The following is a 27,676-nucleotide window of genomic DNA, read 5'->3' as shown; positions in this document are numbered from 1 at the left end:
TTTCAAATGAGGCGCTACACTGGCCTACAGGATTTGGGTAAAGCTGAACTGGAGAAAATGCTCTCGGTTCAGGCGGGAGTTGAGAAGTTAAATAATCAAGGTCTCTCTCTTCTTCTCTGTGTGTGAGCATGGACTGATCTAACTTTGGAGTAAATACAGGTGGAACTCGGACTCGAGCCGACCTACAAGTCGCTCCAACATGTGTGAAAACGGCCTCAGATAAAGTTGTGTTTTGTGTTGAATGAGTAAACTCATATGCAAAACAAAACAGCTGATGCTACAAGTTAGCTTAGGCCAGGGGTAGGCAACGAGATGATTTTTAAAAACATTATTACACAAATCAGAGAGTACTTTTAACATTATTAGAGATAAATTGGAGGGAAAAAAGGTAGAAACACTGTCAATGCACCCAATGAGGTCATATATTATGCACAACACTGGCATTTGAAAGAACTGCACTGGAAAAAGAATCATCATTTTAAGGAAGAAATGACATAAATCTACTTGAATGAACAGATTAAATCTAAGGTTTAAGTAGATTTGGTCTTAGACGAGATAAAACCTCTAGTAGTAGTTATTCTCTTTTTTATTCTTGTTCCATTGGCGCTATAGCATTTGTATCTTGGATTAGTTCAAACCGACTCAATTCAACATAGAAGAACTTTAATTCAAGCAATTTTAAGTCATTTATCTAATTTAAGATGGTCTTTTTTCCACTGTTGTGTTTACTTAAAAGGGGGGTATTCTGCAAAATGGACTTTTTCAAGCTTTACATCATGTTTTTATGTCATTCCCTCATTAAAAACATGCCTGAAGTGTTGCCTTGGCACATTCACGTATTTCTGAGTAATCTGTAAAAACTCTGATGGCGGCCATTTTAGGGATAGGTTTGCCCGAGTCCTCCTAGGAACGCCCCCACCTCCTGGAGACGCCTCCGAGCTTTCGTCACCAGCCGAGTAACCAACCACTGCTCCTCAGCAGAACCCCCTCCCCACTGATGCCACAGACAGCGTGTGGAGGGGGCGTGTCGGAAAGGCTCAGAGGTTCTTAAAGAGACAGAGGCCTATTTCAAGACATTCACTACAGCCATTTTGAGAGAGACATTTTATACAAGGCAGTTATTCTAATTTACTGCATTTACAGACCAACAGAAGGTTTGGTCATCATGTTAGTGTGATATAGACTGGTGCTATGGGATTGAAAAAAGCACAATACCCCCTCTTTAATAATAATCAGCGGCTTTGGCCCTCGGTCTGTTTACAATAAATAAAATCGTCCCTCGTGCAAGAAAACTCGCCGACCCCTGGCTTAGGCTATATCCACACGAAGACAAAACGCTTATGTTTTCAGAAACTTTCTTTGTGAGCCTGAAGCAGCTCAGTAAATGTGAGCGTCCACACGGGTCGACTCAGGTCTGTGAAAACAGCGCAGTTCATCTTCCAGGCCTGTGTGAGGCGCTGTGACGCTCACACAGAGAATAGAACACGATGTAGCGACGCATGCGCAGTAAACGTTTGTGGAAACAGAGAAAATGAAACGATTGATTGAATTCAATGATTCAAGGATTTAGGATCTACAGAAGAGACGAGGAGGAGAGTTTATTCTTAAGACGTTTTGAGATCTTTCCAATCCAGGGTTGGATAAATGGAAAAACCTAATGAAATATTATTTAAACATTGAGAAAACTATGTCAGTAGATCATTATAAACAAAAACAGTTCAACTCTGTGTGGAAAGCAATATTTGATGCCCTGTAACTGCCCCAACGCTAGCTCAGCTTAACTCATTTTTTTCCTTTTTTCTTTTTTTTTAGTGGTTGCTAATTCTAACTTTGTAATGCTAAACTTTTTCTTTTTTCCTTTTTTTCTTTTACAGCTCATTCAAAGAATGTGCGAATGAATGAGTCCTTTTTTTGTTTGTTTTGTTTTTGTTTCGTCTTGTTTTTGTGTCTAGTCTTTTGTGTTATTTGTCTGAATTGTCTGAATTGTTTGTTTATGTGTAATAAAGAAAAAGCGTTGTATGTAAATTGAAGGGAAATGTACATTTTGGTTTTCTTTCCCCTCCATTGTTTACTCTTGGCTATTACTTGGAAGGAAGACCAGTTGTCTGTTTGCCCTGCTATTGTGCTATTTTTTTTGATTGCATAATAAAAACAATGAAAAAAAAAATGAAAAAAAAAAGAGATCTTTCCTCTGGGACCTAGTTTGGAAAATGTTTATTTACAGACCCCCAAAACGCTGGGCTCGTCGATGGATTGATGAAATATCTTTGCGTTTGGTCCTCAGCTTGACTTCGTATGGACAGGGCCTTAGAAGACGCTAATGTTATATGAAAGTTTCTTCTCAGAAAACCTATAATTAAAATCCTGTTACATAGTGCTATACTGAAGGCTGTGACCAAAAGTCGAAACACCTGCAAACCCACTCTGTTTGTCGTCTCTTGTTTTCATTTTATTTAGTTATAAGTTAACAAAATGAACACTGATTTTATATTTATCTTGTTTTTTTGTTTTTATCGATCCAACTTTCTAAAATACGAGCTCTTAACAGTTGTCCGGAAAGACGAATGGTCCAAATGAACGGCGCGCCCCGGTGTGAAGGAGATAAACGTGCCTCTGTGGTTTATGTGCTCCATTCCCACAGTTTACGGCCGGAGCCGCCTTTACCTCGAGGCACCTCTGAATGAACTCCTTTCTCACCTCTAGAGTCGGCAGGAAGCTCACAAAACTGATTTAGTCTTAGACCTGGTTCTTTAATCCTGCGGGTTTTCTTTTATTTCAGATTCACATTGTGTTTGACAGACTTCTCAAACTAACACGACAATTCAGATTTCATTCACTCGACACTGATGATGTTCAGATGTTTCTCTGTAAAGACATTTGATCAGAAACGGTGAATTATTGACTTTAATCAGAGTGACGTCTCTCACAGTCATTTTCCGCAGTTGTTTCAGCTTTTCTCAGGAAGCACCGCCGAGTAGGTGCTAAACTTAACAAGAACAATGCTCCCTTGTTTGTTAGCGCCTTCTCGGTTCAAGTGTCAAATCAACTTGGGTGCAATTTCCTTCAACGCCTCCTCTTCTCTTAGATATGAGTTTAAACATCACAATCCAACCATGTCAGAAGGAGCCACAATGGAAAAGAGAAGCTGATGCCCTGCCTGACAACAGCCAAAAGCTCTTATACAGCTCTGCAAAACATAACTAACTAGATCAGTATAAACATCTCAATTTGAGCACAACAATCCAAATTTTAGTTGTTTTGACGAGTTAAGTTGTTCTTGGGCATTTGTCCCGGATTATTTCACTTGTTCTGAGATGTTTCTGACTCGTTTCGATACATTTCGTCCTTATTTCAGGTCATTTTCTGGTACTCCAAGTTCCACTCTGCTTATACAGGACCAGAGTACCAGGGTAACTCTGGATAAAATCACCCTGGTACTCCAAGTTCCACTCTGCTGATACAGGACCAGAGTACCAGGGTAACTCTGGATAAAATCACCCTGGTACTCCAAGTTCCACTGTGCTGTTACAGGACCAGAGTACCAGGGTAACTCTGGATAAAATCACCGTGGTACTCCAAGTTCCACTGTGCTTATACAGGACCAGAGTACCGAGGTAACTCTGGATAAAATCACCCTGGTACTCCAAGTTCCACTCTGCTTATACAGGACCAGAGTACCAGGGACACTCTGGATAAAATCACCCTGGTACTCCAAGTTCCACTGTGCTGATACAGGACCAGAGTACCAGGGTAACTCTGGATAAAATCACCCTGGTACTCCAAGTTCCACTGTGCTGATACAGGACCAGAGTACCAGGGACACTCTGGATAAAATCACCCTGGTACTCCAAGTTCCACTGTGCTGATACAGGACCAGAGTACCAGGGACACTCTGTACACTGCAAAAAGTATTTAACTAGATCAGTATAAACATCTCAATTTGAGCATAATAATCCACATTTTAGTTGTTTTGACTAGTTAAAAAGTTCTTGCTCATTTGTCCTGGATTATTTCACTTGTTCTGAGATGTTTCTGACTCGTTTCGATACATTTCGTCCTTATTTCAGGTCATTTTCTTTGCCAATGGGGAAAGAAAATTGGTCTTATCTCATTGGCAATTTTACTTTCTTATTTCAAGCGAGATTTACCCTAGAACTGGTCTGAAATGTCCTCAAACAAGCAAAGTAAACTGGGTCCGATCAGGAAAAGTGTCTAAATGAGTGAAAACCGCTCAAAACAAGAAACATTTCCTCCATTCAAGTCATTTAAGCCAATGCTTGATATTTACTTTTTGTAGTGAGTGGGGCAAAAAAGTATTTAGTCAGCCACCAATTGTGCAAGTTCTGCCACTTAAAATAACGATAGAGGTCTGTAATTTTCATCATAGGTTCACTTCAACTGTGAGAGACAGAATGTGAAAAAAAATCCAGGAATTCACATTGTAGGATTTTTAAATAATTTATTTGTAAATGATGGTGGAAAATAAGTATTCGGTCACTTCAAACCAGGAAGATCTCTGTAACTTCTTCTTTAAGAGGCTCTTCTGTCCTCCACTTGTTACCTGTATTAATGGCACCTGTTTGAAGGTTAGTGCTAGATCGTCTGCTCCGGAGGGACGGTCTGCTGTGAGTTTGTGTAGATCTATGAGTTGGTTTGTCTAAAAATACAAATAATCCTAATCCTTAAGGTTAACCCCTTAACTCCCACCTGAACCGAGCACATTTTCTCCAGTTTTGCTTTACCCCAGTCCAAAAGCTTCAGGAAAAAAGCTGTGAAAATAGCAATAAAACAATGATGGAAATGTGACAAAAAAGTGAGAAAACATTGACAAAAAAGTGACGAAAAATGTATGAAAAAGTGGCAAAAATGTCACAAGAAATTGACAAAAAATGGATAAAAAAATGGACAAAAAATTGTCAAAAATGTGACAAAAAATTGATTAAAAATTGACGAAAAAATGACGAAAATGTGACAAAACATTGATTAAAAATTGACGAAATATTGACGAAAAAATGACGAAAAAATGACAAAAATGTGACAAAGTGTGACAAAAAATTGATTAAAAATTGACGGAAAAATTGACGAAAAAATGACAAAAATGTGATAAAAAATGACCAAAAAGTTACAAAAATCAGTTGAACACCCAACAAAAAAATGTTGGAAAAAAAAAAGTGATGACGTGAGGAAAAAGATCCTCTCGGTTCAGGCGGGAGTTAAGAGGTTAACCATTTCCCTGTCCCTAACCTTAATTTGTGTCATGATATCTCACGTTTTCACAGCAGACCGTCCCTCCGGAGCAGACGATCTAGCACTAACCCTGTTTGAACTGGTTATCTGTATAAAAGACACCTGTCCACAGCCTCAAACAGTCAGACTCCAAACTCCACTATGGCCAAGCCCAAAGAGCTGTGGAAGGACACCAGGAAAAGAACTGTAGACCTGCACCAGACTGGGAAGAGTGAATCTACAATAGGCGAGCAGCTCGGTGTGAAAAAATCAACTGTCAGAATTATCCAATTATCAGAAAATGGAAGACATAGAAGACACTGATAATCTCCCTCGATCTGGGGCTCCACGCAAGATCTCATCCCGTGGGGTCAAAATGATCATGAGAACGGTGAGCAACAATCCCAGAACCAGAAGCCAGTGCATGTCCAGGCCCAGCTGAAGTTTGCCAGAGAGCCTGCTTATCTTTTTATATCAGTCGTACCTAAACTTTGAACACTCAGGCAGTGTTTTGTTGCAGCCTCACACTCCTTCAATCGCATCTTCAATATCCAGTCATGGAAGACCGAGAAGCGCTGACGTGTTTTGGCCACGTTGGCATAAATGTGGTGAAAACAAAGTGAGCGTCGCAAATTCACAGAATCCCAGAGCGTGAACACGTGAAGGTGAGAGTTAGAGACGAGAGCGGGAACACATAACTAGGGCTGGGTACCGTTAAACTTGGTACCGACCGAAAAGCTCCAGTAGGGGACGCTATCGAAAACCTTTTTTTTTTTCGGAGCTAATTTTCGGTACTTTTTCTCTCTAAACGTCAGTAAATGATCCACAGTGAGTCTAAAACAGCCTGAACTCATGAGCAGCTTCAGCGCAAATGCAGAAGCGACGCTGTAACTTACTCACACTTCAGTCATTATCAGAGATGGCAGAGCCAGGACTAAACCAGGACTAAACCAGGACTAAACCAGGACTAAACCAGGACTAAACCAGGACTGAACCAGGACTAAACCAGGACTAAACCAGGACTAAACCTGAACTGAATAAGAAACTAGACTCTTAGACAAAGAGAAAAGCAGTGACAACGAGAAACACATGGGCTTTACCTTTAGCTTTACCTTTACCTTTACCTTTACCTTTACCTTTACCTTTACCTTTACCTTTACCTTTAGCTTTAGCTTTAGCTTTACCTTTACCTTTACCTTTAGCTTTAGCTTTAGCTTTAGCTTTAGCTTTACCTTTAGCTTTAGCTTTAGCTTTAGCTTTAGCTTTAGCTTTAGCTTTAGCTTTAGCTTTAGCTTTAGCTTTAGCTTTACCTTTACCTTTAGCTTTAGCTTTAGCTTTACCTTTACCTTTAGCTTTAGCTTTAGCTTTAGCTTTAGCTTTACCTTTACCTTTACCTTTACCTTTACCTTTAGCTTTAGCTTTACCTTTAGCTTTAGCTTTAGCTTTAGCTTTAGCTTTAGCTTTACCTTTACCTTTAGCTTTAGCTTTACCTTTACCTTTACCTTTACCTTTACCTTTACCTTTAGCTTTAGCTTTAGCTTTACCTTTACCTTTAGCTTTAGCTTTAGCTTTAGCTTTAGCTTTACCTTTAGCTTTAGCTTTAGCTTTAGCTTTAGATTTAGCTTTAGATTTACCTTTACCTTTACCTTTACCTTTAGCTTTAGCTTTAGCTTTACCTTTACCTTTACCTTTACCTTTAGCTTTAGCTTTAGCTTTAACTTTACCTTTACCTTTACCTTTACCTTTAGCTTTAGCTTTACCTTTACCTTTACCTTTAGCTTTAGCTTTAGCTTTAGCTTTACCTTTACCTTTAGCTTTAGCTTTAGCTTTACCTTTACCTTTACCTTTACCTTTACCTTTAGCTTTAGCTTTACCTTTACCTTTAGCTTTAGCTTTAGCTTTAGCTTTAGCTTTACCTTTACCTTTACCTTTAGCTTTAGCTTTAGCTTTAGCTTTAGCTTTACCTTTACCTTTAGCTTTAGCTTTAGCTTTACCTTTACCTTTACCTTTACCTTTACCTTTACCTTTAGCTTTAGCTTTACCTTTACCTTTACCTTTAGCTTTAGCTTTAGCTTTAGCTTTACCTTTACCTTTAGCTTTAGCTTTAGCTTTACCTTTACCTTTACCTTTAGCTTTAGCTTTACCTTTACCTTTACCTTTACCTTTAGCTTTAGCTTTAGCTTTACCTTTACCTTTACCTTTACCTTTACCTTTAGCCTTACCTTTACCTTTACCTTTACCTTTACCTTTAGCTTTAGCTTTAGCTTTAGCCTTACCTTTACCTTTACCTTTACCTTTACCTTTAGCTTTAGCTTTAGCCTTACCTTTACCTTTACCTTTACCTTTAGCTTTAGCTTTAGCTTTACCTTTACCTTTAGCTTTAGCTTTACCTTTACCTTTACCTTTAGCTTTAGCTTTAGCTTTAGCTTTACCTTTAGCTTTACCTTTACCTTTACCTTTACCTTTAGCTTTACCTTTACCTTTAGCTTTAGCTTTTGCTTTAGCTTTACCTTTACCTTTAGCTTTAGCTTTAGCTTTAGCTTTAGCTTTACCTTTACCTTTACCTTTAGCTTTAGCTTTAGCTTTAGCTTTACCTTTACCTTTACCTTTACCTTTAGCTTTAGCTTTACCTTTACCTTTACCTTTAGCTTTAGCTTTAGCTTTACCTTTACCTTTACCTTTGGCTTTACCTTTACCTTTAGCTTCACCTTTAGCTTTAGCTTTAGCTTTAGCTTTAGCTTTACCTTTAGCTTTACCTTTAGCTTTAGCTTTAGCCGCAGAGCCTGAAGTTACTGCTGTTGTTTAAGCTCCAGCTGCACCGGAGCGTTTGGGATCAAAGATTGTCTCTGGAAAAGGTGAGGCTCACTCTGCATTAGCCATGTTTGAACAGTTATGGTGCATTGTCAGTGACAGAGTGAGCGCTCTCACTATGTAACAGATCTGTGACGTGTGAGGAGCTTTCACTGTGGAACAGCTCAGTGAGTTTAGAAACGTTTATCTTCAGTAAACGCTCCTGATGTGGATCTGGTCTGTTCCTGCAGCTCAGGAGGGAATAATGTCCCAACTCTCTTTTTATCACGGCTTTAGTGGGAATTCTGAGAGAAACATGAAGTTCCAGGTGACGCTGCTGCTCCTGTTTTCTGATGTTTGGACTTCCTCCTGAACCAGACTTTTCCTGCACATTATTTTAACTTTATTAAAATAACAAAGGTATCGAAAAAAGTACCGTTAAGGCACCGGTACCGAAAAGCAGGTATCGTAGTACTGGTACCCTGCCCTACACATAACTCACACGGCTTTTAAAGTACTGCCCGTCGGTGAAGCTCCGCCTGAAGGACACGCTCACAGCTCCACGCAGAAACCGCTTGAACACTCACTTTAGGAAGCAAACTTTTTGGCTAAAACCCCGGACCGCGTGTTTCTTCCCTCATCCGCGGAGTCGCCAGCTGCTCGCGGACCGTGCCAGCTCCGGCTCTGCGAGGGGCTGAGTTACCCGGTTAAAACATGGGAAATCAGTTTATGCGCAGATGCCGATACGCGGGGTTCAGGGACGCAAACTTCGGAAAGTGCAACATGCAAATTTGTAATGCAATCTTTGAGCAAGCGTACACTCTCTTCAGCGTGATTCCTGCTGAGGGGGAAGTAGTTATAATCAGATGCACAGGTCTGAGTTGTTGATTTCTGGAGAGAAATATATATTTAATTCATGCAGTTCTTATATTTGAAGAGTTTAGTGGTGCTAGGCTAGTGCTAGGCTAATGCTAGGCTAGTGCATGTCTATGGTAACTAGTAGCCTGCGTTAAAAACCTCATGGGCTCGTCCTCCAAACGTTGCCATGTCTGATTTGTAGAAAGCTCCTTTGTGAATTCCACGTGTAGTAATGCTAAAAAACTAATGTAGATCCGGTAACGGAGCAGATCACTCCGCCGCTGCGTAGCTACAACCAGGAAGCTGATGCTGCTCAAATATAAGTTCTTTAAAATGCAAAATGTTTATATTTCAAAACATATTCAGTCGACACAGACATTTATATGGTTAGTCTGGTGTTGTAAGTGCCTCAGGGGCTCTGTGCTTGGGTCAGACTGTTTTTAAAGCAGGCTAATAGTTACCATAGACATGCACTAGCCTAGCACTAGCCTAGCACTAGCCTAGCACCGCTAAACTCTTCAAATATAAGGACGGCATGAATTCCAAACATGGTAACACTTTACATTACGGGCGGGTAAGTCCTTGGTACTCACAGTGGTAATTCTAGGTACTTATTGTGGTACTTAAAGGATGCTATAGTGAGAATTACCAGGTATGTACTTCTAGAAACAGTGGTAACTCTTAGTAATGAAGGTCGTACTTCTTGTTTTCCCTAATGCTGTTTTATGTTGCTTTATAGTCACACAATCCTAGAAATGACTTCTGTTTGTAGAAGTACCTCATTTACTACCTATGAATTGCTGGTGTAGTATCCTTGAATTACCAATAAGTACCATAGATATATCATTGTAACTACTAGAAACCATCACTTAAAATACCAAAGTAAATAGAAGTACTTCATTACTAAGAGTTACCCCTGTGTCTCTTAGTAATGAGAGATACAGGGGTAACTCTGTGACTCCCTAACCCTAATTACTAGTACTTACCACTTTTAGCACCACAATAAGTACCAAGACGTACCACTGTAAGTACCACTGTAAGTGCACTACAAAAAGTGAATATCAAGCATTGGCTTAAATGACTTGAACTGAGGAAATATATCTTGTTTATAGAGGGTTTAACTCATTCAGACCTTTTTCCTGATCTGACCAAGATTATTTTGCTTGTTTGATGACAGTTCAGACCAGTTCTATGGTAAATCTCACTTGAAATAAGAAAGTTAAACTGCCAATGGGACAAGACCATTTTTCTTGCCCCATACGAGCGATCGCTGTTATTGTTACTTCCGCAATTTTCGCCGGATGTTTTGGTGAATGGTCGGCAACAGCTGATGCATACAGGCCTCTAACTCGGTTTTATAAAATGATAGATCTGTTACAGCGCAAGAGAAGCAATGCCCTGTTTATGGACATTGTTTTTGCTGATTATAGGATTTTAATAAAATGTTTATCAAATATGAAAATGTAAAATGCCGACCACGGCCAACGGATGTGACGACATCGCGATCGCTCGTATTGGCAAAGAAAATGACCTGAAATAAGGACGAAACGTATCGAAACGAGTCAGAAACATCTCAGAACAAGTGAAATAATCTCGGTCAAATGCCCAACTACATCTTAATGAGTTAAAACAACCAAAATGTGGATTATTATGCTCAAATTGAGATGTTTATATCTAGTTAATTACTTTTTGCAGTGTACCACACTAAGTACCAATTAGTACCACTGTAATTACCACAGTAAGTACCACAGACTTACCAGCCCCTAATGTGAAGTGTTACCCGCTCGGTAAAAGTAGGAAATGAGGCCCTATGTCAAAAATCCTGAAATATCCCTTTAAAGGGGCTGGAAGCAAGTTCGCCATTTTATACTCACTACTGCCACCTCAAGCCACATGTGTAACTGCACCTTCTATATTAAGCTCGTGCATGACGGCAATTCGGGCCGAAGTGACACATTTTTGAGTGACCGTACAGGATTTTAGAGGCAGTTGTGGTGAACAGGTCTGAGCTCATTCTACACATTAGGACATGGAGGAACATGTAGGGGGAGGAAAATACTTAATTTTAACATTTTTAAACTCCTTATAGTCCCTTTAAGGAAGAAAAATATCTTAAATACACTGTAACACTATGTCCCACCACTCGCCGGGAAAGACACTTTAAATGGTTCTGTTCTACCATCTCACCATTGCCAGTTCGACACAGTCCCTTGCCTTTCATCAGTCTTATCATTATGCCATGTTGTGAACTCCATTTCCCATCACCCCCTCCTCTTCCTCCTCCTCCTCCTCCTCATCTGCTGTATCCTTTATTTATCTCCCAGATGTGAACAGCAGCAGCTCATTAAAAACAGCACAGTGAACGTTTCCTGATCTGTTTTAGGAGGAGACGGGTTCGTGTTAACTGAAGACTGTTCGTTTAGTCACTGCAGCCGCTCCAGAGAGAGCTTTGTTGTGCACACCCGCCTTTAACCTCTTACCACCCGCCTCTTTGGCTGTTATATAGGCCTGTGTAACACCTCATTTGAAAGCTAAGACCCACAAAACTGATCTTTTTCCTCACGTTGTTGCTGTGTTGTGTCACCTTATTTTGTGTGGGTTTTTTTTTTTTTTGGTCACTTTTGTTGAGTTTTTGTCACATTTTTGTTGATTTTTTGTCACATTTTTTGTTGAATTTTTGTCACATTTTTGTTGAGTTTTTGTCACTTTTTTGTTGATTTTTTGTCACATTTTTGTTGAATTTTTGCCACATTTTTGTCACTTTTTTGTTGAGTTTTTGTCACTTTTTTGTTGAATTTTTGTCACTTTTTTTTGAAGTTTTGTCACATTTTTGTTGAATTTTTGCCACATTTTTGTCACTTTTTGGTTGAATTTATGTCACATTTTTGTTGAGTTTTTGTCACATTTTTGTTGATTTTTTGTCACTTTTTCTTGAATTTTTGCCACATTTTTTGTCACTTTTTTGTTGAGTTTTTGTCACATTTTTGTTGAGTTTTTGTCACATTTTTGTTGATTTTTTGTCACATTTTTTGTCACATTTTTGTTGATTTTTTGTCACATTTTTTGTCACTTTTTTGTTGAGTTTTTGTCACATTTTTGTTGATTTTTTGTCACATTTTTTGTTGATTTTTTGTCACATTTTTGTTGAATTTTTGTCCCTTTTTTTTGAAGTTTTGTCACATTTTTGTTGAATTTTTGTTGAGTTTTTGTCACTTTTTTGTTGAATTTTTGTCACTTTTTTTTGAAGTTTTGTCACATTTTTGTTGAATTTTTGCCACATTTTTGTTGATTTTTTGTCACTTTTTCTTGAATTTTTGCCACATTTTTTGTCACTTTTTTGTTGAATTTTTGTCACATTTTTGTTGATTTTTTGTCACATTTTTTGTCACATTTTTGTTGATTTTTTGTCACATTTTTTGTCACTTTTTTGTTGAATTTTTGTCACTTTTTTGTTGAGTTTTTGTCACATTTTTGTTGAGTTTTTGTCATATTTTTGTTGAGTTTTTGTCACATTTTTGTTGATTTTTTGTCACTTTTTTGTTGAATTTTTGCCACATTTTTGTTGATTTTTTGTCACTTTTTTGTTGAATTTTTGTCACTTTTTTGTTGAGTTTTTGTCACATTTTTGTTGAGTTTTTGTCATATTTTTGTTGAGTTTTTGCCACATTTTTGTTGATTTTTTGTCACTTTTTTGTTGAATTTTTGCCACATTTTTGTTGATTTTTTGTCACTTTTTTGTTGAATTTTTGTCACTTTTTTGTTGATTTTTTGTCACTTTTTTGTTGAGTTTTTGTCACTTTTTTGTTGAATTTTTGTCACTTTTTTGTTGAATTTTTGTCACATTTTTGTTGATTTTTTGTCACATTTTTTGTCACATTTTTGTTGATTTTTTGCCATGTTTTTGTTGCATTTACATCCTTGTTTTCTTCTCATTTCTTGTGGCTGTTTTGGTGCTTGTTTCCCCAAGAAGCTTTTTGATTAGGGTAAAGCCAAACTGGAGAAAATTGGATCCGTTCAGGTGGGAGTTAAGAGCTTAAAGAGCCTGTATTTGGTTGAACTCACTTGACGATGTGACATTTTTCCAATCAGACAATCACTCTCTGCACTTTGTAATCCAGGCGTGGGCAAGTTTTCTTCAACACTTCCTCAAATGCCAGTGTTTGGTTTCAGTCTCATTCAGACGTTGCTCTGAAACCGATGAACCATGGGCACGCAGGACGGCTTGGATCTCTTTAGAAGTTCTGTAGGGCTTCTCATCCACCATCTGGACTATCCTGTGCTGCAACATTTCATCCATGTTTCTAGTCCGTCCACATCCAGCACTGCAAAAAGTGGATTCTAAGCAAGTAAAAAATGTCTTACTTTTTTTCCCTAAAAAGTAATAATGTTTTGCCGAGCAAAGTTTTCTTGAGAAAAAAAATCTTGTTTTAGGAAATAAAATCTGGCCATTTCTTGTTCAGATATATTTGCTAAAAACATGATAATTTTTCTTGTAACAAGAAAGAAAAACTTTTTGAATCTTCTTCAGTTTTAGACAAAGAATGTTTTTTCGTATTTTAAGAAAAACTAAGATCAAAACTCTTAATGTAGGAAGTGCTTCTCACAGAGAGATAAAACATTCCATTCTTTAAAGTGGGCGGCTCGGTGGCACAGCGGTTAGAGCCTCAGCTTCACAGCTCGAAGGTCCCGGGTTCGATTCCCACCAGGACGGGGCCTTTCTGTGTGGAGCATGTTCTCCCTGTGTCTACCACTAAAAACATGTACAATAGGTGAATCCCCCTGGATAGCCCGGTGTGTGAAACTGTTCTTCAGTCGACTGGAACTGGCCCGCAAAGGGGGTGAGACGGGTGAACATGTCCTTAATAGAGGAGAGAGGGGCTCCGCAGATCTTCTCCGCTGCTCTCACAAAGAGAAGAACCACACAGTGATGGAGCTGGTCTATAGTCCCTCTGTAGAAGAACCACACAACGGGGGCTGGGACTCTGGCTCTTCTGTGGAGAAAGCCGATTACTTTTCTTGACCAGTGATGTAGTGTCCATGGTCCAGTAGAGCTTCTGTTTCTGCCTTTATATTTCCATCATTCTCTGACATTATTAAATCTTTTTATGCAGCTGATAAACTGAATTTTTATTGGGTTTAAGGGGAGACACTACAGGCAAAACTACATTTTTTCAGTTTTCAGGTTTTGGGCCAAATCTGTCTCTGAACATACAAACTTTCACCCGGAAAATATCCCTAATCTTCACAGTAACATGTTTAAATATTGCGCTGATTCAATGTTCCCCCATAGACTTATATGGGAGAACACAATTTCAAGGGCCTTTTTCTCAAAACACATGTTTCTGTCATTGTGGCGACACTATGTCCACGTCAGTCGGACCTAAAGACTTCACATTTTCCAGCCTTGGACTGAACAAGATTTGGAAGATTTTTTCAGAGGGATTTTTTATTATCTAATCCCTTAAGCCCCATTTATTGAGTTTTGAATGTCAAAAAATAAGGCGAAAATTACATTTTTACAAATTCTTCCACTAAAAAACAGTTTATTTTAAAACTAAACAAGAAATCCTAAATCCCCTTTGAGAAAGTCTTGGCAACTCATTCATCAATAAAATTAAAACATAAATTTGAATGTAGCTCTATCCATTATTCAGATTTCGTCGCTGAAAAGATGGGAAATTTGGGGCATTTTTAGGCATAAAACACCTTGAAAACTTGCAATGTATTTTTCTCTCACATTTATGCCAGTGATCGACAGCAAAGGTTTCAAATTGACATCTGTAAATATAAATTTTTCCCCCATTCACCTGCAGTGTCTCGCCTTATACAGTATTTCATATCGTATTGTATCTGTGGCCCCAGATAGTGGAAAGTAAACATGTCCAACTCAAACTCAGGTGTCACATTGCACAAACAAAGTAATATTTAAAAAAAACAAAAAAAACAAGTTCCAATCCTGCCTGAAAGGTAGTGTGAAGAAGCAAACCCCCCATTTCCCACCAGTATTAACGCAATTATAACAGTTGTTTCCCGCTGCCAACACCGACATTAGAAAGTCCACAGAAACTCAGGCTTTGGCTAAAACCAGCTGGCAATAAACCAAAAACACAAAGTCTCCGCTGAACCCGGGACCTCGTTGCCGCGCTGACCCGCCGTCTCTAAATAAAACATATTCCCTCTTGTTTTCTCTCTCATCAATATTAATCAGACAGACGCTGAAGCAGACGTCCCTCCTGCTCATTCTCAGTTTACGTAATCGTTTGTTGCCGGGTAGAACTCGGGAGTCGGGACCAATCAGAGCGCAGCGTTCTGTCCCCGAGCCCTAGACGTAAACAGAGGCGTTCGAAACAGAGGAAACGGAACCAAGGAGTGATCACGATTTCTTCTTCATGTCTTGCCAGCATTGGCTTTTTTTTGGGTCTTGGTTTGCCCTCTTAACCCCTCAAAAGCAAAAAAAAGTGGCAAAAGAGCAACAAAATGTGCCGGAACATAGAACACAATAAACAAGCAACACAAACAGATGACTGAAGAGTAGTGAAAAAGCAACAAAAAAGCAGCAATGAAGTGAAAAACATGCATCAACAACACACGACTAAGGAGGGATGAAAAAGCAATACGAAAATCGATGAAAAAGATGGAAAAAACGACGAAAACACAACAGAAACGCTTAAAAATGGCGGAGTCGATGGTCTCTGTGAGGTGGACCATCGACTACCTCACGGACCGACCTCAGTATGTGCGGCTGCGCAGCTGTGAGTCTGAGGTGGTCGTCTGCAGCACCGGGGCCCCTCAAGGCACCGTCCTCTCACCGTTTCTCTTCACCATCTACACATCGGACGTCACATACAACACGGACAGTTGTCATCTCCAGAAGTTCTCCCACGACTCCGCCATCGTGGGCTGTGTGTCTAAGGGGAACGACCTGGAGAACCGGTCAGTCATCCTAGACTTTGTGGACTGGTGTGAGCGCAACCACCTGTGCTTGAACATCAGTAAGACGAAGGAGATGGTGATCGACTTCACGAGGAAGCCACTACCGCACACACCGCTGAACATCCAGGGGGAGGACATTGAGGAGGTGGACAGTTTCAAGTACCTGGGTGTTCACCTCAACAATAAACTGGACCAACGCCCTGTACAAGAAGGGCCAAAGTCGCCTTCACCTTCTGAGGAGACTGAGGTCCTTCAGAGGAGACTGAGGCCCTTCTGAGGAGACTGAGGTCCTTCTGAGGAGACTGAGGTCCTTCTGAGGAGACTGAGAACAAGAACAGACTGAACAAGCTGGTCAGGAGGGCCAGCTCCGTCCTGGGCTGCCCCCTGGACTCTGTGGAGGAGGTGAGGGACAGGAGGGTGTTAGCCAAGCTCACCTCCATCATGGACAACACCTCCCACCCACTGCACGGGACTGTAGAAGAGCTGAGCAGCTCTCTCAGTGGCAGACTGAGACACCCTCAGTGCAGGACGGAGCGCTACCGCAAAGCCTTCATCCCCACTGCTGTCAGACTGTGCAATAAGACTGTGAAGTAACGCCGACTGTAACAAGTGAATTTCTCCTTTGTGAGATTAATAAAGGTTTATCTTATCTTATCTTATCATATCTTATAGCCGCCCTGGGGCAGACTGACCATTTACCACATGGCTATAATATGCTGTTTGTATCTTGATCTCTTATTATGTCAGTGCCCTCTGCTGGACACGTGTGGAAATCTCTCCTTTTTACATTTAAGCTGCCCCCTAGTGGCTGGAGTGAGCAAACTGATTATTTCATTAAAAATCCATAACTCCGCACACAGGAAAGGGCTGGAGACTCAGGAATTCATGCTCCTCAAAGGGCCACATTAAATCATCTCGCGGGCCGCCTGTGGCCCGTGGGCCTTGACCTTGACGCATGTGGTCTAATGTGAGCTTTTTGCTTAAACACTATTTTTGTTTGGTTTAGTGTGAGCTTTGTCCTCGTAGTAACAAAATTGCGAGTGAAATGACAGTGCTCGGAAAAGGTGAAGTTCTTTTATATATTTTTGAACTAATAAACTAACATTTAGCTTTTGCTAACAACATCTTTAAATGATTATCTGAGCTAAGCGCAAATCACTGATACAAGACGTCATTTATTCGATTACATTCCCTCCATAGATTTTTATACAGACGACAAATTATCCATAGTTGTCCTTATTTATTATTAGCGGTTTATAATAATTGACATAGGCAATAGGCATAGGTTTGAAATCCGCGCAGTAATCTTTAATTATACTTTGTAGTGTAACACTTCACGTAACCATATTTAAATAGGGAAAACGTGGAAGAGCTTGGTAGCTTCTATCTTGACCTGTTTTGGAGCTATAGAGGAGAGAGGGAGAGGCTAAATGCTAACGCCGTCTGCGCTGTGTTTACGTGACTGAAGATCAGTCACGTTCTCCTAAAGAACTCGTCACAGCTCAGGTAAGAACATATCTCAGTGTGTAAAAACGCTGGCCTGTTCCTTTAAAGCTAAAAGATGTTGACATAGGCCTGTTGCAGCTGATCTCCATGGTAACGCAGGACAGTCAGCGCCATATTTGAAGAAAACATGAGCTTTCCACGGACTTACATTTTCATATGAGGCCGGAACTTCAGTATAAATCGGTTCTGCACTGCATAAAGTAAATATCAAGCATTGGCTTAAATGACTTGAATTGAGGAAATATATCTTGTTTTGAGCGTTTTTTATCCTGATCGGAACAAGTTTGCTTTGCTTGTTTGAGGACATTTCCGACCAGTTCTAGGGTAAATCTCGCTTGAAATAAGAAAGTAAAATTGCCAATGAGATTGATTGCCAATTTTCTTTCCCCATTGGGAAAGAAAATTTCTTTCCCCCATTGGGAAAGAAAATGACCTGAAATAAGGACAAAATGTATCGAAACGAGTCAGAAACATCTCAGAACAAGTGAAATAATCCAGGACAAACGCCCAACAACTTCTTAACTTTTTGTCATTTTTTTGTTCTTTTTTTTGTCAAATTTTTATCAAATTTTTGTTATTTTTTAATCAAATTTTTGTCATATTTTTGTCATATTTTTGTCATTTTTTGTATTTTTTTTGTCCGTTTTTTGTCATTTTCCCGTCAAATTTTCATCACATTTTTGTCTTTTTTTGTCAATTTTTTGTCATTTTTTTGTCATTTTTTAATCAATTTTTTGTCATTTTTTTGTCATATTTTTGTCATTGAGGAAATGTTTCTTGTTTTTGTCGGTTTTCACTCATTTAGACACTTTTCCTGATCGGACCGAGTTTCCTTTGCTTGTTTGAGGACATTTCAGACCAGTTCTAGGGTAAATCTCGCTTGAAATAAGAAAGTCAAATTGCCAATGAGATAAGACCAATTTTCTTTCCCCATTGGCAAAGAAAATGACCTGAAATAAGGAGGAAATGTATCGAAACGAGTCAGAAACATCTCAGAACAAGTGAAATAATCCAAGACAAATGACCAACAACTTCTTAACCAGTCAAAACAACTAAAATGTGGATTATTATGCTCAAATTGAGATGTTTATACTGATCTAGTTAATTACTTTTTGCAGTGTGGGATTCGACGCTTAACAAAATGTTTGCATTTGTACGAACAGGCTCAGATTAAAGGTATTTCTGTGATTTGTATGAAAAATACTTCGTAATAAAGATATTTTTAAGCTTTGAGAAGTTGCTGCATTTTGAGCTGTATCCGTGACTATCGTAGCTCCTGTAACAGTAAACGAGTGACAAAGGCAGGACAGTTCTGCTTACTGCCCAACTCCTGTTCTGAAAACTGTTGTCCAAAGCATAGTATTGTCTCACCTACATCACTGCCCTATAGTGTGGTCCAATGCTACACAAAAGCATCTCCAGAGACTTCAAATTGCTCAGAATAGAGCAGCTCGAGTTGTGCTTCACTGTCCTTTCCGCACTAATGTCCGTGAGATGCACAAGAGACTGGCTTGGTTAACAGTTGAGGCCAAACTAAAGGCCAGTCTCCTCATGTTCATGCACAAAGCTTTGATGGACAAACAGCCCAGTTTTTTGTTCAACAAACTCTTATTCAGCGGGTTTGGTCACAGATATGTGACTCGCCAAGTGACGACAAACTCTATGGTTGTTCCCAGACCCAAAAGTAACTCAATGAAAAGAACTGTTCTGTACAGAGGAGCAAACGCCTGGAACTCGTTTCCTTTTAACATCAGAAATACTAAGAGTAAATCACACTTTAAGCTGAAGGTAAAAAGTCAATGAGCTCAGTACATGTGAGCATAGTCACTGTGTGTTATATGTGTCCTATAAGGTTGTATGATTATATGAAATGTGTAGCATTCATGTATTCTATTTTAATTGTTTTGTAATTTTATATTGTGTCAGGACCCCAGGAAGACTAGCAACCACTTTTGGGCGCTAATGGGGATCCTAATAAAGAATAAAGAATAAAGAATAAAGATGAGCCGTAAGTCGGTTTGTGATATCCATTCAGGTTCAGTTTGACATTATTATAATAAAAAGAACCGTCCTCATTAAAACGCAAACCCTCGTTCAGACCTCCACAAGTTCAGCAGTTCATGATTAAGCCCCTGAAGTCTCTCTTGCAAATGTCCAGGTTCCATAAGCTGAGATCATCATAAAATGCGTGAAAATAAAGTTGAATAATTGATAGAAATGCCCGGCCGCTCCCCCAGAGCAGAACACAGTGAGAGACGGGCTGACGCTGGGGACGTTTTTAGACACATTAGGACGGAGGTGTGGAAATCTCCCCCGGGACGAGCAGACACTCACCCCCCAATGACCCCCCCTCCAACAAAACCTCCCGAAAACACACACAGTTTCCTAAGCCATGAACAGGGGTCACGTCGTTTCCTCTCAGAGTTCTGTTGCTCTGTGCGTAAATGCGCCACAATCATCTTTATCATTAAGATATAATAAGATGAAGTTTAGTGGCCACTGGATTTGTATCTGACCCACAAAGAGCAGAAACGTAGCTGAATTTGAGTTAGCATTTAGCATAGAGGACACTTAAAGACGCTAATTTGTATCTAAAGTAAAATCTCTAAAGGTTTTTATATTGATTTTGATTTCTAAATAGTCTTTGACCCCTTAACTCCCACCTGAACCGAGCACGTTTTCTCCAGTTTGGTTTTACCCCAATCCAAAAGCTTCTGGAAAAAAGGTGTGGAAATAGCAACAAAACTGAGACAAAAACAATGATGGAAATGTGACAAAAAAAGTGACGAAAAAATGATAAACATTTGATAAAAAATTGTTGAAAAAATTACAAAAATGTGACAAAAATGTGACAAAAAATGACAAAAATGTGACAAAAATGTGACAAAAAAATGACAAAAATGGACGAAAATTTGATAAAAAATTGACAAAAAATGATGAAAATTTGATAAAAAACTTACGAAAAAATAACAAAAATGTGACAAAAAAATGACAAAAATGTGACAAAAAATGTGACAAAAAATGGACGAAAATGTGATAAAAAATTTACAAAAAAATGACAAAAATGTGACAAAAATGTGACAAAAAAATGACAAAAATTTTATAAAAAATTTACGAAAAAATGACAAAAATGTGACAAAAAATGGACGAAAATTTGATAAAAAATTGACAAAAAAATGACAAAAATGTGACAAAAAAATGACAAACATTTGATAAAAAAAATTACAAAAATCTTGACAAAAAAGTTACAAAAATGAGTTGAATACCCAACAAAAAAATGATGTAAAAAAAAACTCTGATGACGTGAGGAAAAAGATCCTCTTGGTTCAGGCGGCAGTTAAGAGGTTAATAATAGAGACTCGTGATCCCCTTCTGGGCCTCGAGCCGCCACATTGAGAACCCTCTCTCCACTCGCTGATATTATTTATTCCTCCAGGGCGTCCCGGCTGCGAGCTGAGCCGGAGCCTGAGTTTTCGGTCCAGCCCATGAGGAGCGAGCGGGTTCAAACGTATAAGTCCATATGAATTATTTTAGCTGCAGCTGCTCTTTGGGGCTAATGTATTTTCCATGTCGCAGCATCATTTATAGACTACAGTATTTTAATGTTTGATGGTACAGGATGATTTTAAAAGAGAGGTTGCTCCAAAAACGTATGTGTTCAAAAATGAAATGTAGGGAAGTTATTATTGTTAGACGTGGTTTCATTTCTTGAGCAAAAGTACATATTCTGCCGGTCACATATTACTTCAATAACAGTATAAAAGTCGCTCGTTGAGGCGCATTTGCTGTTAACAATTTAAGACAGGGACAAACCTTCATCCCCGTTGCGAGTCTCTGGCCTTTGACATTACATTTGTTCAGCGCCACCTACTGTTCTGGAGTGTGCATTATGTAAGGATTAAACACCTCAGAGTCGCGTTAGACGCTTCTAACGCCCGACACAGTGTTGTTCCTCCTGCATTATAACGTCTAACGCGGCTCCTCGTTGTTTAATCCGCTTATACCAGGGTCCCACAAACCTAACATTTATAATAAATGTGTTTTTCATTGACTAAAGTCACTAAATCTGCCAGACTACGGGACTATTTTGTGTGGGTTATTAGCCGGTCACTGAAGGCTGGTCTCAGAGCGAGTCATTCTCCGCAGCTATTACGAGGATCTCAGTCAGGCTCAACGACACAACATCAGCACAGAATCACAACACAACAGGACTAACCCGGAAACACTTTTCCCTGGAAGGAAACACCGATATGCGGCACTCGTGGGCAGGAGTTATTTACCTTTTACAAGGTTTAACCTGAAGCTAAAGCTAGCTAGCTCAACCAGCTCAACTGTTTATGGAAACAGCTGCGGTGGAGTCGCTCACACCTGGGCCCCCCCAACTCAAACTTTTATGTTTGACTTTACTAATCCAGACAAAGATGCTTAAATACAGGATCATTTTATGTACGCCTGAAAATGATGAATAGCCTTAAGCGTTTCCAATAGAAATGTAAAGCTCATATGTTATTAACAGTAGCTAACCTAGCTGCTCACTCTCCTCTACAAACATTTAGCAAACACTAAATCCATCTCATACGTTCCTGTCAGTCACTAATTACGCCTTTATCTGGTTCAGCTGTGTCATGCGTTGCTATGGCGACGCCACAGCGGAGTGACATCCCAGTGATTTAACTACCGGACTACGTGTGCGGTTACACCAAAATAATGCACCAGCCAATCAGAGTCCAGTATTCACCCACACCATGTATAAAAGTAAGTAAGGGCTTTATTTGTCATTGCACAAACATACAACCGTAGCACCTGGAAACCTGGCTGCCTTCAGTCTCCTCTCCTCTTGGGTTTGTCCCTGTTTCAGAGCGTGGTGTCCTGCACTGGTCAGCTTCCCCACCTCCTCCTCCGTCCTCTCCCTCCTGCAGCTCCCTCCGCTCCACAACAGTCTTTCACCATCTCCTCGTTTGTCCCTTTTTGTTTCCTGTAGCTCCTCTTGTGACGCCTCCTCTGTGCCGTATGTGGGGGGGCTCTCGGTGCCTCTTCAGTGTCACAGAAGAAGACATTTGTAGGCCTCAAATGGGTTTAACTAATGAGCCAGCAAGCTAGTGCGGGCGATTTCACAGGAAATATTAAAACTCTAAATTTACATAAGATCTGACTCCATAAGATCAATTTAAACACAGTTAAACACTTACGTTTAAAGTATTAAAGTATCAAAAAGGTCTCGCCAACAGTGTTAATTTCGTCAACTAAAATATTTAGTCTTAATTTTAGTCAAAGTGATATTTTTGTGACTAAAATTGGACTAAAACTAAATTAAAAGTTTCTCATGAGACTAAAACTGTGACTAAAATGTCCAGATATTTTAGTCGACTAAAATAAGACAAATAAAAATGAAAAGGAGAGACTAAAATCATCCAAACTTGTATTGACAAAGGATCAGCTCTGAGCTTTGTTCATGTGGAGCAGCTCCATTAAGTCGAGGACCTTGATTAAACATGATTATAATGAATATTATCAATGCAAAGTAAATTAGTCTTAAATTTAGTCGCCTAAATTGACGTGCAATTTTAGTCGACTAAAACTAGACTAAATTTTTTTTTTTTTTTTGACTAAATCTCGACTAAAATTAAATTACATTTTAGTCAAAAGACTAAGACTAAAATCTAAACTACACTAAAACTAAAATAAAATATATTGTCAAAATTAACACTGCTCGCCAGCGTGTTCATTGATCCCAAGGTCCGAGGAGAAACCACCAGAATTCAGTAGCTTTAGTCAAAGAAGATTTATTCCCTATAACAATTACAATTTCTAAACACAGGTTATCTGAATGCTAAAGTCCCGAACAATATACACGGTGCTCGAGCGGGGCCGTCCCAGGAAACGGCACCGTCTAACTGCGCTCTTACAAATATATATCAGAGAAAATGTGACGTTCACAAAGAGATAGGAGATGAGCTCAGGCCAAGGTCATCAAGCTTTTCCACTAGAAGTGTCTTCCTGTTGCCTTATTTGGAGTTATTTTTCACAGCTCCGGTGAGGGCGCCGGGCGTCTCCACAGGTTTGAGCAAAAGAATGCAAGAGCAAGAAATGTGGTATTGTTACAGCGATGTGCGTGTGAAAAGATTGGCTTCAACTGAAACTTAAAGCACATAGATTAAACTCATAAAAACATTCAATAGCATTATCAAATATAACATTAGCTAAAAATCATCAATTTCCCACACTAGCATTTTGTTTACCTTTAAAAAGCTGCTTTCTTCAGGACCATTTTGGACTCTCAAAATAAACACATCCACCAGTGGACTTTTTGCAGTAAAAAAATCCTCCGATTCTCATAAAAACACAACAAAGATGAACAAAAGTATCCAGTAAATCAATGTGGAACAAAGAAACCACAAATGGACCTCGCAGAAAAAGGCAAAAAACAGCTGTACCAAGAGAGAGAGAGGGAGGTTCAAGCTTTTAAAATGAACAAAACACATTGACAAGTTCACTTTTTCACTTTGGAGCCTTGTAGGAATGGTAGAGTAGAAAGTAATGCATGTATATCTTTCAAATGTTGAGTGAAAGTAGAAAGTTCTCAAAGATACTACTCATGGGAAGAAGTCTACTCAAAAACCACAATAGAGCTTTGAACAGAGGCGGACTGGCCATATGTCCTGTATTCTGGAAGAGCACAGAGGGGCCACTGGCTCTAGGGCCACCGGTCTGGCCCCTCACTTTACCTTACCCTTACCCTTTACCCAAATCTAAAGCTTAAAGGAAAAGCATCCAAAAACAAAATTGTGCTAGATAAGCAACAAAAACACAACAACATGTGACGACAAAGTGATGAAAAGAGCGATGAAAAAACAACAATAACATGAAAAAAAACCCCGAAAAATAAGAGACGAAAACACAACGAAAAAGTGATAAAAAAGTGACGAAAACACAACAAGAAAGTGACGAAAATGTGACGAAAACTCAACGAAAAAGTGACGAAAACTCAACGAAAAAGTGACGAAAAAGTGACGAAAAAGTGACGAAAACTCAACGAAAAAGTGACGAAAAAGTGACGAAAACTCAACGAAAAAGTGACGAAAACTCAACGAAAAAGTGACGAAAAAGTGACGAAAACTCAACGAAAAAGTGACGAAAAAGTGACGAAAAAATGACGAAAACTCAACGAAAAAGTGACAAAAAATTGACGAAAAAGTGACGAAAACTCAACGAAAAAGTGACAAAAAAGTGACGAAAAAGTGACGAAAACTCAACGAAAAAGTGACGAAAAACTCAACGAAAAAGTGACGAAAACTCAACGAAAAAGTGACAAAAAAGTGACGAAAACTCAACGAAAAAGTGACGAAAAAGTGACGAAAAAAAGTGACGAAAACTCAACGAAAAAGTGACAAAAAAGTGACGAAAACTCAACGAAAAAGTGACGAAAAAGTGACGAAAACTCAACAAAAAAGTGACGAAAACTCAACGAAAAAGTGACAAAAAAGTGACGAAAACTCAACAAAAAAGTGACAAAAAAGTGACGAAAAAGTGACGAAAAAGTGACAAAAAAAGTGACAAAAAAAGTGACAAAAAAGTGACGAAAACTCAACGAAAAAGTGACAAAAAAAGTGACAAAAAAGTGACGAAAACAGGTCAAAAAGCCACAAAAAAGTAATGAAAAAGCAACAAAAACATGACAAAAATGCAGCGACAACGTGACAAAAAGTTACCATCACTTTTCTAGATTTTAGCTTTCAAATGAGGTGTTAAAATGCTCTGGGTTAAGGCGGGGGGTCAGAGGTTCACATGTGTATTTGTGGAAGTTTCACATTTACTCTAATTTGGGCCAGGCTGACCAGAGTCCAGGGCTGTTTTCCAGTCCCAGTCCGGCCCCGGCTTTGAATAGCTCACATCTCTGTTTAAAACCACTGTAACATCACTTCAATACCCCGCAGTAAGTCTGTATGAATGAGCCATCTTCTTCCTTGTTATTTCTGCGCCGACAAACCCTTTTTTAAATCTAAACTCGTCCCAGTATGTGACCTTTTACACCCTCGTCAGAAACAGCCCTCTCTGCTCTGACTCCGCCTGCACATCCGACTGCATTACTCTGCTCCGGCTCTGAGCGGAGTTGAAGTTTTCTGGTCCAGTTCTTTCAGAGCGTTTAGCCCCAGTCCCTTAAACTGATCCTGGGTTAAACATGCACAGCTGAGGGCGGCGTGCCATCTCCGATCATCGCTCTCACTGTGCGTAGGAAAAGCAGAAGAGTCATCTGCGTTTCAGCCGTTTAGATCTGCTCACTTTGTTTAGACGCTTCTTTGATTCAATATGTGGTGGGATTTTATTTGACAAAGATGTAATAGTTTCACAATCTAAAGGAGACGTACACAGAACGGACATGTTTCTGTTGCACAGTTGTTGTATGATGACAATTAAAGAACCTTAAACTTAACTTTAAAGAGACTATACAGAGTTTAAAATGTTAAAATTATGTACCGTAAATGCTCTAATATAGTCCGGGGCCTTTATTTACTCAAGGGCATCTGGGACCAGGCCTTTATTGGAACCAGGCCACAATTAGAGACAGGCCTTTATTTCTATTTGAGCAAAACGGACGACCAGGAAAACGAAGAAAAACGAGATTTGTGTCCATTTGCAGCTAAAATTTTAGGTTCATTTATTAATGAACATTTCAAACCCTCTCCCAGCGGCTGGAACATTGACGCCTTTTATTTTGTCGGGACAACAGGAAGTGTTTCGTTGCTGTTAGCGGAGCTTTGACATCAATGTCACTGCAGGTTTCTGTTTCGTTTTTACCGGACCGGATTATTTGTTGTTGGGTCACAGACCCGGCCGCTAATGGAATACAGGCCAGTATTAGAGAATTTACGGTATTTTCCTCTCCCTACATGTTCCAACAATGTCCTAATGTGTAGAATGAGCTGAGACCTGTTCACCACAACTGCCTCTAAAATCCTGCACTGTCACTCAGAAAGGTGTTAATTCGGGTCTGAAGTGCCGTCATGCACGAGCTTAATATAGAAGCTGCAGCTACACGTATGACCTGAGGTGGCAGTAGAGAGCAAAAAATGGCCAACTTGCATCCTTTAAAGGGGCATCCAGACCCTGTAAAGGTTTCATGAAACTGTCTTCCACATTTTTACAGTCCATAATTTGTCACTGAACCCGTGTGTTTATCAAACAGCATCACAGCTTTTTTCGCTCACCATTCGCTCTAATAATTATTTAATTAATGCTAATTAATTATTATAATAATTAATTATACTTGTTTTGTGCTTTTGAAGCCTCTCAAGGCGCTACACTGTGGTTTAATTTGCTCCAGACTTGGTGACTGTAAGCCACTGTTGCAGCCACAGCCGCCCCTTTAGTATACTGACGGAAGCAAGGCTGCCATTGGCTCCTCAGACCACCACCAGCCACTCTAGCCGGCTGAAAATATGGTTTGACCCCCAAAAAATTGCTTTTTCAATGGTTTTCTGTAGTATCAGGTGTGCTTATTAACATACTAAAAGTCTGCCAGAATCTGACCACTGGAAAGGTCTCATTTTCAAGATGGCGTCCAAGATGGCGTCCAAGAGGGTGTCCAAGAGGGTGTCCATGTTTTGGGTGTCTAGGAATCCAATGGGCTTGTTCAAATTGTAGTCACATGATCACATAATTGTATAATAGAAATCGTGGACAAATACTCTGTATATTAAAGGAATAGGCCACCGTTTTTACATACTAAAATATGTTCTTACCTCACTTTAGCCGAGTTAATATATCCCCGTCTGGTCTTTGTCCGTGCGCTCACACATACGCAGCCTCTCCCACATGTCACATAGCTCCAAAAAAGCTCACGATAGAAGCTACCAAGCTCTTCCACGTGTTCCCTGTTTAAATAAAGTTACGTGAAGTGTTTTCATGCGAAGTATATTTACACAGAAATGTAGCATGTCGATTTTATAAGCAAATAAAAAGGGGGACTATATTGTGAGGCGTAATGATACGAGGAGTAAAACGTCCGCGCAGTAACTCCTAAAGGTTATTGACGGAAGTGAGCGGGGGAAGTCTTTAGGAGTTACTGTGCAGACGTTTTGCTCCTCGTATCATTACGCCTCACAATATAGTCCCCCTTTTTATCTGCTTATAAAATCGACATGTTACATTTCTGTGTAAATATACTTCGCATGAAAACACTTCACGTAACATTATTTAAATAGGGAACACGTGGAAGAGCTTGGTAGCTTCTATCGTGAGCTTTTTCGGAGCTATGTGACATGTGGGAGAGGCTGCGTATGTGCTCCGTTTGCCTGGCAGAGCGCACGGACAAAGACCAGACGGGGATATATTAACACGTCTAAAGTGAGGTAAGAACATATCT

The sequence above is a fragment of the Gobius niger genome, assembly GCF_951799975.1.
Source record: "Gobius niger genome assembly, chromosome: 9".
Taxonomy (NCBI): Eukaryota; Metazoa; Chordata; class Actinopteri; order Gobiiformes; family Gobiidae; genus Gobius; species Gobius niger.
The sequence above is the reverse complement of the archived record's forward strand: the minus strand, read 5'-3'. Positions refer to the sequence as shown.